Raw genomic sequence first — 19,102 nt, forward strand, 5'->3', positions numbered from 1 at the left:
TTTCTTGCGTACGACATCCAAGATGGGCTTCTTGTAACGCGAGCGTAATCAATTGTCGAGCGTTGCTGCTGGAAAGCGAGAATTTTTCAAGATGAGTAGACACAGTGCAGATATTGCCGAAGAGCGGAGTGCGGAATATTGACGGGCTGGAAATTGCTCGACCGCGTTCGCGGATTGGCCTGTGTGTACTAGATGGAAGATAACGTCCATCTTGGAAGCATTGGACGGTGGTCGATGTTTTATACCTTGAATAATATGGCTGGAATACACGCTCGCACACGCGTTACTTTTATCGCTGATTAATGACGGACCTCGTCGTCTATTCACTCGCGAGGTGACCGCTCTATTAACTTTTCCTCACTCCACATTCGCTTAAGCACCTCGGTAAATTACGCATAGCTCAAGTTCTTATCACTATCGCCGTTGCGGTATTGCCGGGAATAAATTTATAACGCGCGAATCTTGCGCAAGCTCGTATCGACGCGATTACGACCTGGACGATCATTTTTCCGATCCCCAACTTGTACGATACTTTCCTTCCTATATCCAACACGCACAAGCAGCTCGCCTCGAGCTAGCGTTAGGAGAGCTTACAATGAGAAAAATGTCATTCGTTACAGTGACAAGAAATATTCAGTAAAACAGGTATCGTTAAAAACACGGTTACAAGAAAATATAGCAACACAGTGATCGTAATAAGACAGAATAGTAACGGATATTTCATTTTCTACCTAGAACTATATTTTTCGACTGTCGTGAAAAATCAACTTAGTTAAGGGCTGAACGGTAACCGGAACTAAAAATTTCTCCGAGTGTGTAAACACGAATCTTCGATGAGGATTGGGTTGACGACGTTTAGGTGAAATCGTTACTTCGCACCTTTAGGATCGTCTGAAGTTTGGTAAGCCGTGATAAACAAAACATACCGAACATACCATTTCGATTGTCGTAAAAAATGCACATGGTTAAGGGCTGAACAGCAACCAGAAGTAACGGTTTCTCTCGGTGTACAATCCACGTTTATTATCGTTTCTCCAGATCTCACCAGGTTAGATCGGAACTTTAAGAATTAAAGCAAGTTTTCTCGCTTTTGTCTTAAAATTGTTCCGCAGATAAATCAATTTATTCAATTATGGTCATCACCCTGAATTGAATAATTCAAAATGTACCGTATCCTGCCTCAACGGCCAACCATTGTTCACGAATTCTCACTATATCGAATCTTCTCAACGGTACAATCCACCGAATTCTTTGTTACATCACCCGCGTCTCGTTTTCCGTATATTCCCGCGGTCAATAGCAAAGATTCGCGTATACAACGGAGAGCGACGACCACTTGCTCGGATGTAGGCTGATGTGTAAGTAAGGTCGATGAAATCCGTCGTTTCGAACGCGCGGTATTGCGGAATAACGTAATACGTACCGCGGGATATGTGCTTGTGGTAATTCAGCTTCTACGAGCCCGATCTCTCAGCTCCTGACGCTTCGTATCCTCCGTGCAACGTAGGTACAATGCAGACGCGCAACGTTGATGGATAGAAAAGTCCGTGTAAATCTTGTATCGCGTATATTCCACGGTACGGAATCACTTCCCAGCTGCTGGATCTCGGTTCTGAAGTATAAAGCGGACTTATACCTGAAGCGTCGTTGAGTTGGTGCACCTGTCCGTTCGCCGGCTCGCTCACGGCTGCACGGACCTGCAAAAAACAATGATCACTGCACTTTCACGGAAGCCAAGATTTCGTCGATTTCAAATCGGTTTGAGAATTTTCGCATTTACGCCGTACTCGAGACGGGGCGGGGTTGAGATTCCGGTATTGAAAAGCTCCGAAAGCGCCAAATTCTCAGTTTTTTAGCGGTGATACTTAAAGTATAAAGAAATAAAACTTTGACGTAACATCAAAGTTCCGAATGGAGAAAATGGCGAAAAGTCGTAACTCCGACAAGGCAAAGTTCCGAAAGTCCGAAAGTGAGAAAATTTAACAATCTAAAACATCGAAATTCCGAATACGGAAGATTTTCAGTTCTGTGAATTTCTGGCTTGGTTAAATTTCACTACTTTCATCTTTCTTTGTGTTGGATTTTCGATATTTTTATCTTCAGAATCCTGGTCATTCTGATTTTTTACACCTCTTGATCGAGTAAACTACGCTGTGTGAGTATATTTTAATTTTCGAACTTTTATCCCATAGAAACTTTATTTTTTGGAATTTTGCTCTATTGGAATTTTACTTTTCAAAACTTTGCTCTGTCGTAACTCGAATTTCCGGAATCTCGCATTTCAGAACTATGTTGTTTCTTCAAAGTTTGATTTCTTTACATCAAGTTTCGCCGTAAAATAATTCTGAATTAGGCGCTCTCGGAACTTTTAAAATTCGGGACTTGAATACCGCTTCTTCAAGACGAAAGTAGTACACCTCGTGCTGTGACGATCACTTTTGATCACAAGCATATCGGGTACGCCATGATCCGGGTATTATGCTCGAGGGGTATTAAAGCTTCTCAAATTTCACGTATAAGGCACAAGAGATAACTCCTGCCAATCACCGTGCAGCCGGATTTTAATAAGCTGGCTAAGAATGAGAAGAGAGAGAGAGAGAGAGAGAGAGAGAGAGAGAGAGAAAGAAAGGTGTGTATGTTTATAATTTTAAATAAAAGAAAAAAGGGTCAAGGGAAAAGAAGAAACTCCTCCTGCCGCATATTCCGCGGCTCCTCGACACTCTTGATCGCACGCGAAGGCAGACCGTAAGTAGTTAAATGCGGAATGCTTCAGCCAGCTTCGTCAGTTTGATATCCCGTTGGCAGTTGGGAGGCTGAGTTCGGAATATTTTCAAGTTTTCACGTATATAGTAGCAGTCGACGCTGCTACCGATCCGCCGTGATCCGATCTTATATAATTACACGCCTGTCCTTCAAATCCTATACCGTGATAATTTTGCATTTTTCATCAGAGTTTTTTACCCTCTCTATTCCAACGCCTTTTTTTTTCATTCTGTTCGCTCATTCGTTTATTTACCTATTTTTTTTTTTTTTTTTGCGTACTCGAACTGTCCAAGACTTTCGTTAATTAAAACCTTGTCGTTTTTGAATCAAACTTCATTTTCATACTGGGAACGATCAACCGCGATCGACTGACAAAAACCTGTGATATTTTCTTTCGAAAGTAACTCGATTAGAAACATGTTTTAAATATCCATTCTACTCGCGGTGTAATAAAGTATAACGGCGGGTCACGTATTGTATAAGGAATCACCGCGCAATCCAATTTCTCTCTAAATATCGGCGGAGGTAATAACCGTTCATCTGTAACGTTTTTTATATACATACATATATATACGTATATATATACCTAGATGTGTATAATTGTATTGTACGGTCGTCCGGGAAGGTGAACGTGAAATAATAATCAGTTGGTAACGAACCGACCGTTGTTTTCGACCAGCGTTTCGTCACGGGCACATATAGTTCCAAGTGAATATCTTTAGACGGGTTATAACACCGCATGTACTAACGCACCGGTGGCCTATCTATTAAATTTAATCCATCTACTTAGGTAAATCAGCTGATTCTTTTTTTGTCTTATTTATTTTTAACTTTACCCGATTCTCGAACTGTTCAATAGTACTTTCAAAAAGTTGTCTCAATTCAACGAATTGTCATCAACACAAGTCTGACCGCGTGTTTTACGTTTAGTGATTGAAATGGTCCACGTTCGTACATTACCATGAATTGTCTTTGGTTAAAGGTGATAAATAATCGTTGATGTAGCATGAGGTTAAAAAACTGGAGGTACAAAATCAAGAATTTCTACAAACCTCGCACCAATTAATCCGAAGAACATGAAATTTGGCGAGATTGTCCGAATTGTCCGAACAGCGCGGTAGCGGTGGTTTGAGTCAGCGATAGGAAAGCGAAGAAACCGGGCTTAAATATCGTCCGGAACATTCCGAACGCATTCGACGGCGATGGTGTGGTGCATCATGAGTCTGATAAAATCTGCACTTTGTGAGGAGAAACAGAGTGGGCAGGCGATGCATCGTCTTGAGCTGATATTTCTCTTCCCCTCTGTTCGGTACATATACTTGCATGCGGTAGAGAATCGGCCTGCAGCGATGTAAAAGTGCTTGCAAAATAGGCGAACCTTATAGGCGTATCGGTAGTAACTGCGGAGTTCCCGTGTCCTCAAGTGGGACAATAAGCCGCGTGATAGGCTTGGTAAATATGTACTCCTTGGAAGGTGGGTATAAAGGCGGCTCGCTGGACCGCGGCTTAAAAGCCCTACTGAGGAACGATATCGGTAATTTGCGGAATTCGATAAAGACGCCGGTTCTTCCCGCGGTGATAACGACTCCGCACGGTATCCACGCCTCCGGTAATAAATATCTGAAATCCCTAATGGATCTCAAGCCTCGGAAGGGCAACAATGCGCCGCGGCACTGCAAGCTCCTCTCCAGGGCTGCAAAAATATCGCGGGTAGGTACCTGAGCTCCTCGCAACCGATCGACGGAACCGACCGCCTCCGTTACTTACCCTTATCTCTTGTCCCCCCGACGCTTGCATGGCTACCGAGTATAACGCCGAGCCCTTTTATACTTTGAAGAAGGCCCGAAGAAGTTGGTCTAGTCGCGTCACTCCAAGACGATCGACGGAATTACGGAGACCTGTGGGATTCATGTACCGCGATTATTGCCCGGCTATCCTGAATGCCTCTCCGTCCGCTGGTCCACCCTTTTCTATATCTTAATGCCGCGGTACATCGAAGCTTGCAATTTCCAGGTACTTACGTGGGTCGTTTAACCTATGCTCGGACTCCGTTCCTCTCGGCCATCCGTTGTTGCAGCCTCTTCGCTCCTTCCTTCACCCGGTGTCGTTCAATACGTCATTAACAATTCCGCCTATGGCTGCTATACGACGATGCCTCAATGCCCCGCGTCTATCGGTATACGGCCACACAACTGTCAACCCGATGAGTTACAGCCTCACCTTTAATGTCGCCGGGGATGGAACTAAGTGTCGAGCGAGATATGTGCGCGGTGTAATCCACTCGGCTATTATTATGTAACTCTTGTGTTCGCTTTCGACGTTCAGGATATTGTTTCACATTTTTTATACCGTAGGAATAATTTCCGTCGTTTGAATTTCAACTAGGGACTTGCGAAGCATCGGTACACCGTAATAACGGTGACGGAGAACTCCTCTTGTGCACTTCGCGTTAATGCAAACTATTATTTCCGGAAGAGTGCGAAGCTCGAAAAGCTAACCGGAGAAACAAAAAATAAAACCACCTAATCTTAAACACCCAATTGGCACTATTTGTCGGTCCCCGACCACGGACCTCAATTTCGGGACATCAAGTGGCTTCGATTCAGGTGTCGCGCTCGCTAAGATTGCTATATTTCTCACATTCCACGAGGAATGCGAGCAAAGAATATACCGACACTTCGGCATCCTCCTTTACAGATACGTAACAGCGAGTCGAGCCTTGGGCAAAGCCAAATAACAAATCTTACACCACCGGTACGAGTACATCTGGATGTGGGTACGTTTATAGAGTACGGATACCACACAGCGGCTGAGGCATCGTGCACATCTGAAATACGTACAAGTGTAATCCCATGGTATCGGGGCAAAGCACCGTACAGACGATAAGTGTAAGTTGGTAAGGTTGCGTTTGGTGCAATTTGCGTTAACTGTGCCACGGCACGCCCTTTACCGCGCGGTAGAAACGGCCAAGATTTTGTCCGTACGATATCAAATACTCCGGTTCACCGGTATCGAAGTATCGATTGCACGGTACGGACGATAGTTTAACAGCAACTTTTCGTACCGGGAGTGGGATCACAGTTCAATGATGTCCGCGGGTGTAGAAATAACTGAGCCAAGTCCGCGGCTGCTCGAAGGACTACAACGACGGCTATCTCGTATCTGGTCCCTATCTGCCGTGGTATCCGGCATCTCTCCTTTCCGATCGCGTAACACCCGCACACTGCAACGCTCGGTATGCGGGCTCTACGACGAAATATGGGCTTTTCTTCACCGGCTCAAGTACTCCTCGCCTCCTTCGGACTCGGACTAGCGGACACCGAAGCCTTGATCGCATCCTTCGTGTATAAACCAACGAATGATGCGGATGAATTCATAACTCACCGATTCCCTTCTTTCTCTCTGTCGCTTGTTACTTTTTCAAATGTCTATGGATTATCTCTCTCAATCTCTCTCTGTATTCATGTCCAACTCTTTTTGAATCCCAAGCTCGTGCGACACGCGAATCCAGAGTCATGCACTACCCTTCATCTCATGATCTGTTCCCCTGCGTGTCTTACTATAATTCTATACCAGTGACACCGACTCCGGATATACGGTATCTTCGTTTTAAATTACTCCTATAATCCCGTACTCGTTCATCCGCCGTTAGGATTCATTATCGAGTTTACACTATCTTCGCTCAAAAGTATCACGTTGACTTTAACCTTCGGATGCCACGGATACTTTCTCGAGATATCCGATTTTCTATCAAAACGCTGGGTAGAATGGTCTTATTTCGATTTTTTTTTTGACGATAGCCAATTAACTGATCGCGAAATCTGTCTGTATATTGAGAAATTGTTAAGTGTTCAAGTGTTCAGAGATACAGTCGGTTGAGAAATGTTTTCTCGCGAGGAACGAAAGCCTAGAGATCCATTTTGGAATTTGTGAAACTCCAGTGTGGCTTGCGAGGGTCAGGAATGAATCGGTTCTAGCGTTTCGATGAAAAGTTAGGAAAAGAGAAAAAACTGTTTGGATAATCTCGCGAAATGTTATTTGCGCCAAAAATGGTGAACACGAATGATACGCGAATAACACAATCTAAGATATCAACAATCTGAGGAAATGTTTTATAATTGTAACGTACAAACTGTGATCAAACTCTTGTGTTTTCGATCCGATTCCAAGGTTTTTTTATGGCTTGTCATGTTCACCATAGAGATCTCGAAAGATTGCTCGAGAAAAATTTTACTAATAGTTATCTCCACAGTGGATAAACGTAGATTTGTCTAAGCACCGTACAACAGATGTTCCGTGATAATTATATTTACATTTAATTTGTGGGAAGATATTAGAATCTGATGAAACACGCCGGGGTTTAATAATTTGAAACGTTTTAATTACGAAAATATGTTTCCAAATTGTCGATACCTCGGCTTGCCTTGGTTAAATTTTTGCTAAGTAGAAATCTTGTTTCATTCGCGTTTGCCATCATTGGCAAAAATAACACTACCGAAGATTCTTTCGAACCGTTTTTTTTCTCTTCTCCTAACTTTAAATTCAAACGCTGAAGACCGTTCATCCCATTAAACACCTATCCGTGAAAAGAGACGCGCCGAGTTAGTTTTACTCTTTATTCTCCATCGTGCTTCGGGCTTGTCAGTTACGCGATTACATCACTGGCTCAGACGACGAGTCAGCGGTGTTAATTAGCGTTGTGCTAATCGCTCTGCCGTCTTGAATTTCGAAAAACGAGTCTTGGAAACGAAGGTGATAAAGCTGGACCCTTCCCTCCGGGGAGTCGGAGTGACCTACGATCAACACGGTGCGGTGGGTAGGAACATAATATCTTAAGGAAATGTAGAAAAGGTTGACGCTGTCGAGGCGCTGGGTGTTCGAGCTTTCGTGCTTTCGTATCGTGAGATGTTGCGTTGTAAAGTCTGGGGCAGCAGGAAGGGATATGCGGCCAGATGTGGACAGAGCTTGGCGTCTTGCGGAGAACCGCACACGCGAATAGGAACCAGATGAGCTCTCCGCGTATCTGATCGTGTTCACTCTGCTACGATGCAGGAGGAGAATCGAGAGTCTATTAAAACAGCCCGCGCCGAAGGTTTATACCTTGTATTTTATGCGCACTTGTTTATCGCCCGTGGTATCCGCACTCGCTAATTCACGCCCGATCCGCGCTCCTTTTCTCAAACAATCCTTGCGACTGTCGCTCAAGGCCAACCGCTTCTTCGATTAACCTTTCAAAATTTCCCGCCATCATTTATATTTTTCCCTGCGACATCGTTGAGCAGTTTTCTGCCACGCGGCCGAGGATCCGGCATGAAACGGCGAGCAGTCGGACGGATAACTTGGAGCTATAAGCCACTCCGTACTGTCTGACCAAATTGAGATGTCACTACTTTTTACCTCGCCGATCGCTACGTACCTACCTACCTTTATATATCTACCTTATACCCCCAAGACAGAATTTTTACAACGATATATAGGCACGTGAGCTATCAACCGTGATCGACGTACCTCCGTGATTCGATCCAACTAGCAGAGCTGTTATACCCTGTACATCCTATCCTATCTAACGAACGTTTTGCACCGGGAATATAGAAACGTTGCTCGAAGATTTGTTCTATTAAACGAGGCGACGCCACGGAGAAATTCCGTGCCCTGCGGCATTCGGAATTACGCTTCTTGTTATCGTTGCCATTTTTTTTATTTTTCAACCGCACCCGGTAATCATTCGTTCGTTTCGGTATGCATTTTTATACTACTCTATATCGATACTCCTCCGTTGCGTTTTCTTTCGAGTATTAAAATTTCTACGAAAATTACTGCAAGTCGAATTACGTAATTTATATGAAAGAAATTTCTTTTTATTCTTCTAATTTCATCCATCTTCTTATCATTCTCGACGGTAAATCAATACACTTGCATAATTATGACGTGTGATTAATGGTTTTATTTTTTTTAACCATTCGACTAGTTTGTTCTTGTGGGAATGATTATTAATATATAAAGCAATGAAATCCAGATTGACTGTTGACAATAACTTGCAAATATCTGAAGAATGGCTGATCCTAATCTTCCGTTAGTTTCTTGGTTGATATTGGTACTAATTGAGTCTAAACAAAATTCAGCTGAAATAAAAATGGTACCATTTGAACTTACGATCCGATGTCTAATTTTACGTAATTTTCAAGAAACGAGTGAGTTTGTTAGTAAAATTTGATTGAAATCCGACCTGAAAAAATGGATATTTTCGTCTGAAAATCCGGAAAATTTCAGGAGATTCGATACGTCATTGACACCAGACGCCCTGAGAGTCGAAGGATTTTTAGGAAACGGAGCCGGCGATTAGTCGTCTGGTTTATAAAACGCGTCCGCTAGTTTACGAGCACATCTTCCGGATTCATACCAAAGCCGAAGGTGGCATTTCTCCTGGCGAACAATGGAACGAGGTGGTACCGGACGGTCGTTTTCTTATCCGAGTCCCGGTTTTTGTCGCTTATCTCAGAAAGAGAGGAATTCACTGCCGGGGCCTTAAAGTGGCGGGTATCGGTTGACGGAAAATATGTGTATTCGCACGCTGCGTGTAGGTGTCGATGAGTAGCTGGTTGTGTCCTGCGGAGCTTCCGTTCGCTCTTGCAGAGCGAGACACGAGGCTCGATGTATGTGTTGGAATGTCGCACGCCCACGTCGCCTTTGCGAAAAACGAAACGTATAAAGGAACGACAAAGTCTCGTGCAGGTCAAAAATCGAAACGTCGCTTTGTTCGCGGTTTTGCAGCCTATCCCGCATATTATCCCGCAGGACCGTGTTCCGACGGCCCACTGCTTCCGAGAGTCTCTCAGCCAGCTGCGTGGCCCACGCAGATTTTAACCCTCGTGTCGCCGAAGCTCTTCTTCTTCTTCTTCTTCTTCTTCTTCTTCTTCTTCTTCTTCTTCTTCTTCTTCGCATCTCGGTCAATGCGAAATACGCGATTTCTGTTTCCCATAGATTATCACACGCCGAACATCACCGCGATTCTAGGATATCTTATCGCCTCTTCGATCCCAGAGCCGTAAACTTACTCTCTCGTCCCGTTTAACGTCAAACTTAAGACGAGGCTGAAGCTTGCAGCCAGAATTGACAGCATAAGGTTCTAATATTCATTCGAATAAGGTAGTCAAGTCCGATAATCAATATTTTGTTAACTAACTTAAATCACCGATACTTTTATACAATTATGAAGATGAAACTGGACTGCATTCTGTCATTTTCAAAAAGTTTAACAGGTTTCGCTGTTAAGTAACTCTGACTGCTGGATTCAACCTCATAAACTTGAGAATGCATCGGGTATATAAGGTCGGATGGAAAATGTCTCGAAACAAAGACGTGATGAAATGGAGGATTGAAAATTTAGACTCCAGAAATCAGGTTATTCTACTATCTTTTTTTTTATATAAAAAAAAATCGATATTGCTTGTCTCATTCCGATGAAGAATAGTTTTATTCCAAGTGTTCGTAAACCGATTATCGACAAATTGTCAAATCGATTGTATTTCACATGCTCAAGTCCTATGCATGACTAGTCCTAACCGTAAAAATAAAGTTTTTTAAAAATGTCCTAACGTCGCACTTTTTCTTTGACAGCATTTCGTAAGATCTACAGCTCCTGCGATATTTCATGCAAAAAAAACTGGTTGTTGTGATTCTACGTCTCCTTAAGGATGTTTGGGACGCATAGTCAGGTCAAAAATGTTTCGAATCTGAAAAATCACAAAGTGAAAGTGAAACAGAGCTCAACTGAATTCCAATCACAAAGTCCTTGGTATTACCAACTTCAGAAAAATTACATTTCTTCACTATTTTACTACTCAAACATCCGTACAGTTCGTCTGATTCCATTTGAAAATAAGCTTATTTGATCCGCAAATAAATACCCTACAAATGTTATCCGGTACAGATCCTTTCTTAATTTCGTCAGCTGGTAAAACCAAATTCGATACGTAAAATCGTAATAATTTACAGATGTTAAACTTGTGATTCAACCAAAAATACATTATCGTTAATCGCAATTTGATTCAGACGATCTGTGGAGAATTAATTTATGAATAAGATCAGCTGTCGGTCATCAGAATCAGACACGAAATATGAAGTAAAAAAAAAAGAGTATGTAGTAACGAGGTTTCTACGATTCAGTTAAAGTAACGAGGTGTTTATATGTAGTTGCACATCAGCGTTTCAACATTTTCTCCTCGCATCACTGGAACTTTCATAGTTAAAGCTAACTAGATTATCATCGTCAACGCTATTCGAGATTCCGTTTCGTCACGTTTTTGTATCAACGCTACAATTAATCTCGTCCATTTTTTACGATAAACTTTCCTCCTTGACAAATATACACGTTCAGCAAACGTCCCGATGCAATTGCGCGAAGCTGAATAAAAATATCTCCGCAACAAGGCGATGAGGTTTAGGCGTGGGTACGTCTTCTTTCCGTGTGATTTAGTCCGTGCGGGTATCGCCGCATGCGGCGCTGCAGCAGGCGCGGGGTTATATTTATACCGATAGCGATCTTATTTCAATCGAGCATTGGCAAAGGTCAGTTTTTACGCCGCGTACGTATCCGCGCGGCTATAAGGCAGGCGGAGAGGCGGTCAGGCAGGTGGAGGTATAAGGTGTCTTCTTCTTCGTCTGGAAAAGGGTATGCCGAGCCAAACCGTGATTTAAAATAGTCCCTATATCTGTGCCGTAAGATGGGAACGATACAGGCAAGCGCGTGCTCTTCCGTACATTTATATCTTCTCTCCATTTCTCATACGCTCGAATATCGCTTAGTTGACGATAAGCACGGGTTCTTAAAACGGATATTGCGTGTATTTGATGACGGCTGAAAGAGAAATCTTTGCACGAAATTACACACTTTGGAAAAAAAGGTCAGTTTGTGAGGTTTGGTCTACTTTTTTAGTTAAACAAGGCTTTAAAGTCAATTTTTCGTTGCACGAGCGTTAAATTTTCGCAACGGTTACAAGAAAACATAGCAACAGTGACTAGACTTTCCGGTAACAGCTAGAAAACTAATTTTCATTTTCTACCTAGAACTATATTTTTCGATTGTGGTAAAAAATGAAAATAATTAAGGACTCGGCGATAACCGGAATTAAAAATTTCTCTCAGCGTGTAGTTAGGATAGAAGAAACAAAGACGTCTTATTGATTATTTGGTCAATTTTACGGATCGTTGATCGTGAAGGTAACGGTTTTAGTTTTTTTAAGCTACGCACACAGATCGACGGTTCATCTAGTCTGGAATTAATTATTATCGCAGCGGTTTATTTGGGGGGAAAAAGATCGACTCTAGAGAGGAAGTATCAGCTACTTTTCATACGAGATATATTGTATCAGGAAAGGTGGGTGAGAAATGTCGAGGAAATGGAATACGACGCTTTGACAGGATTCGCACGGGGCGGTAATATTAAACCTTCAGGGAATGTTTACTGGTACGGAATCTCCATTAATTGAGACTGCGGCAGCTCGGAGAAAATGGATATCCTCCATGCTGGTCTTGGTGCTAGTTCATCTTGTTCTTTCTTACCACGCGACTCACGCTGACGACTCGGCGAATGCACCCGCAGCCGTGTATAAGATATAATATAATATACTGTAGGAATGAGCTTCGGGTATCGCACGGAAATTGGTATAAATTTCAAAACCACTCTCGGACTCAGATGTATAAATACGTCTGATTGTGAGGTATGCAGGCAATTAGCCGTATCTCTGTCTACAGATTGGCGGGAAAAAGCTTTACCTATCCGTTAACGAACGGAACAGTCTGCAGCTTTTTCTGTAATTGCGCGTGGCAATGAGTCCGGTGAAAATTGTAGTCGTTTTTGGAAATCAGAATACCGCGAATATCCGATAAAAACTCGTCAACTTCTCTTTGTCGTGAAGTTTTTTATGTATCTTTGTGATGTCGTTCAGCGAAAAAACGGACGATGCGAGACGGGGTTGAAGTTGCGAATTTGAAAAGTTTTGAAAGCGTATAATTCCGTGTTATTTGGTGGGAAAACTTGAAGTAAAGAAATCAGACTTCGAAGAAACAACAAAGTTTCGGATGGTTGGAAACCCGACGGCTCAAAGTTCCGAAACGCGAGATTTCGAAAAGTAAAGCAAGTTCCGATAGAGAAAAATTCCGAAAAATAAATTCGGAAATTCACGGAACTTCGATGTTCAGAGTGAAATTTTCCTCATTTTCACACTTTCGGAATTTTGACTTGTCGGAGTTGCGCTCTTTCAACATTTTGTATTTCCGGAATTTTGAACCTTCGGAACTTTGAGCGTCAATTTTTGTACCATTCGAAACTTTGAGGTTTCGTCAAAGTACGAATTCTTTACTTCAAGTGTCAGCGGACAAAAATTGAGAATTAGACACCTCGGGATCTTTTCAAATTCGGAATTTCAACCCCGTCCCAACATTGCGCATGAAAAAGCGAGAAGCCAGTACGTACTATCACGAGTCTGGATGCAGCGAGTCCCTTAGGAATCGCAAGAGAATTTCACATAGCGAAGTGACACCGGACTTATTGTTAGTTAATATCTTATGGATTAGAATGCAGGACATCTCGGGACAGGTTAATGCCATTCCTCGTCATGATTCATGCCCGGCTAACCATGCGCGATATCTCGCGAATATACGTACACGTTACAGCCGGTCATGTGAAAACCTGTTTAAATACTCAAGCGAGAGATTGAAATAAGTATAACACGCAGCGTGCAGTGTGTATATTACACGCAGTGACTTCTGAGGCTGGATATCGCTGGTATGGCCATATAATTATCCGATACGTTGGCATAACCCTGCACCGGGCACGTATAATCTTTTACACCGATAATCAATAATTTCATAGCATATGCATACATATATAATATATCTGAGGTACGTCGCTGAAACGGAACGCTGGAAAGGGTCTTACACGCGCATTAAAGCCACGATCCGTCCACTTACTATCCGCGCATCTCAACCAGAGTGATGTTTTTGCGTATACTGTGCAAGTGGAACGTTAAAGGAACGATCGATTGTTATCACTTATCCGACACTTGTTAGTTAGTCAACTTTTCACGCCATTAGAAGCCACTTCTCGTGCATGCCGTGCAGTTTCCAAGTCCATCGACTATCCTCCTCGCATCCATTCGATCCAAGAGAGGGACTCGGGATTTGAAATTACAATTTCCCAGTTCGTGTCGCCGCGCACGATTGTTACGATCTCTTGATTCGGCTAAGGGATCCGATACCGTATTAGCATAAACCCCGGCCGAAGAAGAACTGTTGTTCAATTGATCTTTTTTCGGAAGAATTCGAGGCCTCCGTTTCATTACGTTCAATTTCTGGTCATCCGAACATTGCGCCAACTTTCCGAAGCCTGTCGAATGTTACGAGACTGAAGTTAGTAACGTCAACGCAACGAAACGTTTCCGAAAAAAATTATCATCGTACAATTTCCAATGGTGATTTTCAAGAAGGATGGCTTTTCAGAATACACACATCTCGGTATGTTTTTTTTATTCACTCAATTTTTCCAGTTACCGTAACAAATGAAATTTTTCTCAGCGCAGCGTTTAATCGGCGACTCGATGTTTCTTGGTTACGATTTCTGCATCAGGGTGGGTAGGTATAATCGCGGGGGTTGAGTCGATTACCTGCTCGAGTATCGCGGGACAAATTCACTGCCTCCGGATGCCAGATAGGTGATCTTTAATTCATCGATCCTAGGATCGTCTCACGATCAGCATACCCGCGGTTCCTCCAGGCTACACTGATCTGGAATGATCTTCAGCGATCTACATACGCTGGGAAGAACGTGCAGTGCAGCTACTTACCGTAGTCATGCGTCGTCGCTCCCGGCACGTTGGTTCCACTCTTGCCTCAAGCCAGAGCCAGACTGGCTGCTTATCTCTTGATAATTCTACGGTGACAGTTAAAGTTAACAATATCATATATCACAGCTGCAACGCCGCCGACGCCGCCGCCGTTGCTCTCGATCTGGATCTCTCGGCTCCGACTGCCTCCACTTCTATGTATGCATTTGCTACTTTCCGAGATTCTACACGCGATTAATTCAATCCAGATCCTTGGCATCTTCTTATGCCTGCCTACCAGCTAGGCTGCGATTCGCACGGAGCGCAGGAGGAACCTGTTGGAGATTAATTTTCCCATATCGATAATCTAGGTACAAGATATTTAATACGCAGCGAATACTTGTGCTAATTGGGAATTTAACAAACCGTTGGTCTGATCAGGTACGGGGGAGAATTAATTATCGTTCTTGATCTTGATGACGATCGATTCATTTCTACACTTTTATACGATGTACGTACAGCGATTTATACCTATCAATTCCCAAGGATACAATTTACTTCAGTAATTTCGCAGACTTGAATCGTGTTTAAAATTTTACTTTGTCACGCCCGCGAGTCGACTGCGAAGACTTTCTTGTTCTTGCCGTGCAGACTTTTGTAATATTACAAGGAGAAGACACACGTACGCGCGCATTGGGAAACGTTCACATACGACTCCGGATATATTCGCGGTGGAATTGAAGCGTTAACACCGAGGCAACATAAACGTCTCTGAGATCTTGTTAATTTTAACGTGTTTGTATAATAGTCTCGGTGCAGGAATTTCGCGGTACGTTAAAGCCGAGGTGTCGCTGCGTATATACCCGGCTGTGTAGAGTCTTGTTTACGTGGGCATTAGAGTTCAACCAAGTACGTGTCGGAAACGATCTTGGAATGCCAACGTGCAGCAAAATTTTGCATAAATCTCAATAATCGCGCTTTAATTTCAACGGCGTTAGAGTCTTGCACACCGCTGCACTATTCGCGTTAAATTTTATCTCTCTTATTCCGTTTGTGCTTCAATGCCCTCGCTCTTTTACAAGCCAGATGCATTTTCTTTTACGCCCTGTTATCCCAGCTGATCCTCAACCATTCACTGCCCTGCAATTATGCACGAGATTATAATCTCGTAGCGTTTAAACTTGTGAAACACCTTAGGCATGATATTATCAATTATGCGCTTAAACAAAATATAGCGCATGCGAAAGAAACTTTGAAAAATTGTGACTCGAGTTCGTAGGTTCGGTTGTATAAGTCTCTTATCAATAATATGGACGGAAATTTGAAACCCGTGAATTTCGAACGAAAAAATCCCATCACTGATCATTTATGCGGACAAGTTACACAATTATTGTTTCATATCTTGTTAATGCCAAAATCGATCCGTTTGTCCAATTTTTAGGTAATCGTGGTTCTCAATGTTCGCAAATACATTATCTATAATTCGTTCAGGGTCGCTTACTTACAAAACCAATTGTACGAAATATCATTTTGACTTTAATTGTTACATTTATGCTTCGTGGAATAATGTAATAAGAACGTTACTAAAAATCAATCTTCAAAGAGTTTGTAAAGAACCAACGAAGAAACGAACGATAATTGAACATTCCTGATTTGAATTAGCGAGCCTTTGGGTTAAGTAGAAGAGATTCTTTGAACAGTATTAATTTTTTTCTCTTTGAACTCCGTCAATTCGTTTTCAATTATAACTTTGTTAATTCCAGTTTTCGGTGGACTGCGCGAAAGAATATTCGTTGCGTGTTTGAACATATCGAACTTGATCGCGAACCAGTTTACACGTTCGATAATTTTTTTTTTTCTCACGATTTGGCAATAACTCAAAAAACACAGAGAGCGCAGGGTAATTAGAGTCGGCGTGAATAGCGCAGCAAAAAGTGAACTCTCTCTTTGAAGCGAGTCGAAGGTAAATCGCGCGGAAAGATTTGCAGCGAGGAGGTGCGTTTGAGCAGCCCGGAGCTGAAGCCGGGGTCAGTAGAGCCGATCGGCTTATCCTAGGCCGGGTCATAACAGGCGTGCAGATCGAGTGCAATAAATACGCGAGAGAGGAGTCATTGCGAAGGTAGAGAAGGTAGAGAAGGTAGAGAAGGTAGAGCCAGCCTCGCCCCGCGGACTCCGTGGACTCCGTTCGCGGTCTACCTAAGAAGCCGAGAGGGCCGGCACCGTGAGTTATGCTTTCCATGGGTGAAATATAACGCGTATAACGCATACCGATCGACGCGTTCACGTATATCCACAAGCCGTTTTGACTCACACTTCAACGTCGATCCGGTTAAGCCGCTGTCGCGACTCCGCGGGGCGGTGTCCGGGTTCCGAATTTTAAAAGTTCCGAAAGCGTCTGAGTCCGAATTATATCGTGGCGAAACTCGAAGTGAAGATGTCGAACTTTGACGAAGCAAAAAAGTTTCGAATGGGCGCACTGTGAAAAATTTCATTTGTTGGGGTGACTGGAAAAATTGAGTAAAACAGGTATCGTTAAAAGAACGGTTCGAATATTGTTGGAATTACGAAAAACGAGGTACGCGTAAACATTTGGCGCTATCGTCGAGCCTTTTTTGCTAATTGCAACGCAAATTTTTTTTTTAGATAAGCAAAGCTTTAACGTCAATTTATCGTTGCACGAGCGTTAAATTTTCGCAACAGTCACAAGAAAATCTAGTAAGAGTGATCGTAATGAGAAAGAATGGTAACGGATACCAGACTTTCCGGTAACAGCTAGAAAACTAATTTTCATTTTCTACCCTGAAGTATATTTTTCGATTGTGGTTAAAAATGAAAATAGTCAAGGACTGAGCGGTGACCGGAACTAAAAATTTCTCTCAGTGGGGAAATTCGAAGGCTCGCAAGTTCCGAAATCCAAGATTCCGACAATTTAAGTTACGGTAGAGCAAAATCCCGAAAATTAAAATATACGCGTATGAGATTTTGACATATTCTCATTCTCGCACTTCCGGAACTTTGACTTGTCGGAGTTGCTCCCTTTCAACAGTTTGTCCATTCGGAATTTTGCCCGTCAGGAGCTTTGAGCGTCGGGTTTCGAAGCTTTGACGTATCGTCAAAGTTAGTTTTCATTATTTCAAGTTTCGCTACCAAAGAATTCGGAATTTGGCACTTTCAAAAATGACTGTCCGAATAACGATTTATCGCGCATCGTTAAATCGCAAGAAATTTCATTAAATCAGTCAAACCTTTTCTTCGCAATGTTCGATCGGCATGTATATGCGATTTTTAAATTCAACAAATCATTTCTGTGTATCACGCGTGTACCATCTCCCGAAACGCAAAAACCGCGATTTTAAATACTCTAAACAAAGATCCTCCTTAAAATCGCATCGTTAGGTACAACATCAACGTCTCGGAGTACAACAATCTCATCACGAAGACACAGAGCGTCGGTAGGGTTTCCGATTTTCAGAGGAAAAAGTCAAACGACGGTACCAAAAAGGCGGCTGATTCGAGGCGATATGACTCAGCGTTTGCCGTTCGGGCAGGATCGGGCAGTGATTACACCTTCCTCACCTTCTTCGCTCGGCCGATACGGGATCGGAGGGTATTTAAGATGCCCTATTAAGCGGGGCTGGAGGCGAGTCGACACGCGGGTGGGTCCACGAAAGGCAAAACAACTCGAGCGACAAGAAACCCCGTACAACGTTCGCCCACCTACACACCTAAAGACGCGATAGATTATCGGCGTAAGCGCCGCGGCGCTCGGCGTCGGCCCAATATTTAACGGTCCTCCGAACAATGCTTTCGCCTCCTCTTCAGGGGCAGCGGCCTTTTCTACGCCTCGCGCAAGAAGAGGATCGCCTCTTACGCCGTGTAAGAGCAGCATGTCAGCGTAATGAACACGAGCCGAGCCCACCCGCGGATCCTGGAGGCGCCAAGGTTGAAAAATAATTCCAACCCTCTATTGTCTGCGGTGTGGTGCGTTGTGTCGTACACGTTGAAAGATCGAGCTTACTCTCGCGGCTACGGAGCTTTCCTTACCTTATTCTCGACTCGCTCTTTTCCTCCTACGAAGATAAAGAGAGCTGCGAGTGCTTCTGCATACGCGTGCGTGTCTGCGTGTGTGTCCGTGCCCTACCGTTCCTCCCTGTCCTCATTTTTTTATTCACACACGCGCACCCGCAAACGTAGCTTCGACACGGTTTCTTTTTCGCTTATTTTTCGCACTATGACAAGAGCCAAAAGGACGCGTACGAAGCGAACCTCGGGGTATTGTTTGGCGGGCATATTCAACCGTTCTGCACAGGTTCATGACTACCTTCACGCGGACAACGGATAACCCGCGTATGATTTAGTGGCTTCTGAAGAGAATGCGCGTCGTCGCGAAATATCCATTCGCCTTTCCTTATACCTGGCGTACCGGTCGTTATACGGTAGGCGCTGCGTCTAAGGGTGAAAATATTTCATACGCGCATGCCTCTGACATCGTAAATCAACTTTTGACGCACTTCCGT

The 19,102-nt window shown here is 43.3% G+C and overlaps 1 protein-coding gene and 1 long non-coding RNA gene across 2 annotated transcripts in view; one reads left to right on the forward strand and one right to left on the reverse strand.

The window, feature by feature from the left end:
- LOC124183196 (protein cortex-like) overlaps positions 1 to 19,102 on the forward strand; it is a 235,715-nt gene that overhangs the window by 24,454 nt on the left and 192,159 nt on the right. The window lies entirely within an intron of this gene.
- Positions 1,586 to 19,102, reverse strand: part of LOC124183203 — an 80,486-nt gene continuing 62,969 nt past the window's right edge. The window contains exon 3 of the long non-coding RNA XR_006870942.1: positions 1,586 to 1,697. This is a non-coding gene — a long non-coding RNA (uncharacterized LOC124183203). The remainder of the gene's footprint in view (positions 1,698 to 19,102) is intronic.

Source organism: Neodiprion fabricii, chromosome 5, assembly GCF_021155785.1.
Source record: "Neodiprion fabricii isolate iyNeoFabr1 chromosome 5, iyNeoFabr1.1, whole genome shotgun sequence".
In the NCBI taxonomy this organism is placed as follows: Eukaryota; Metazoa; Arthropoda; class Insecta; order Hymenoptera; family Diprionidae; genus Neodiprion; species Neodiprion fabricii.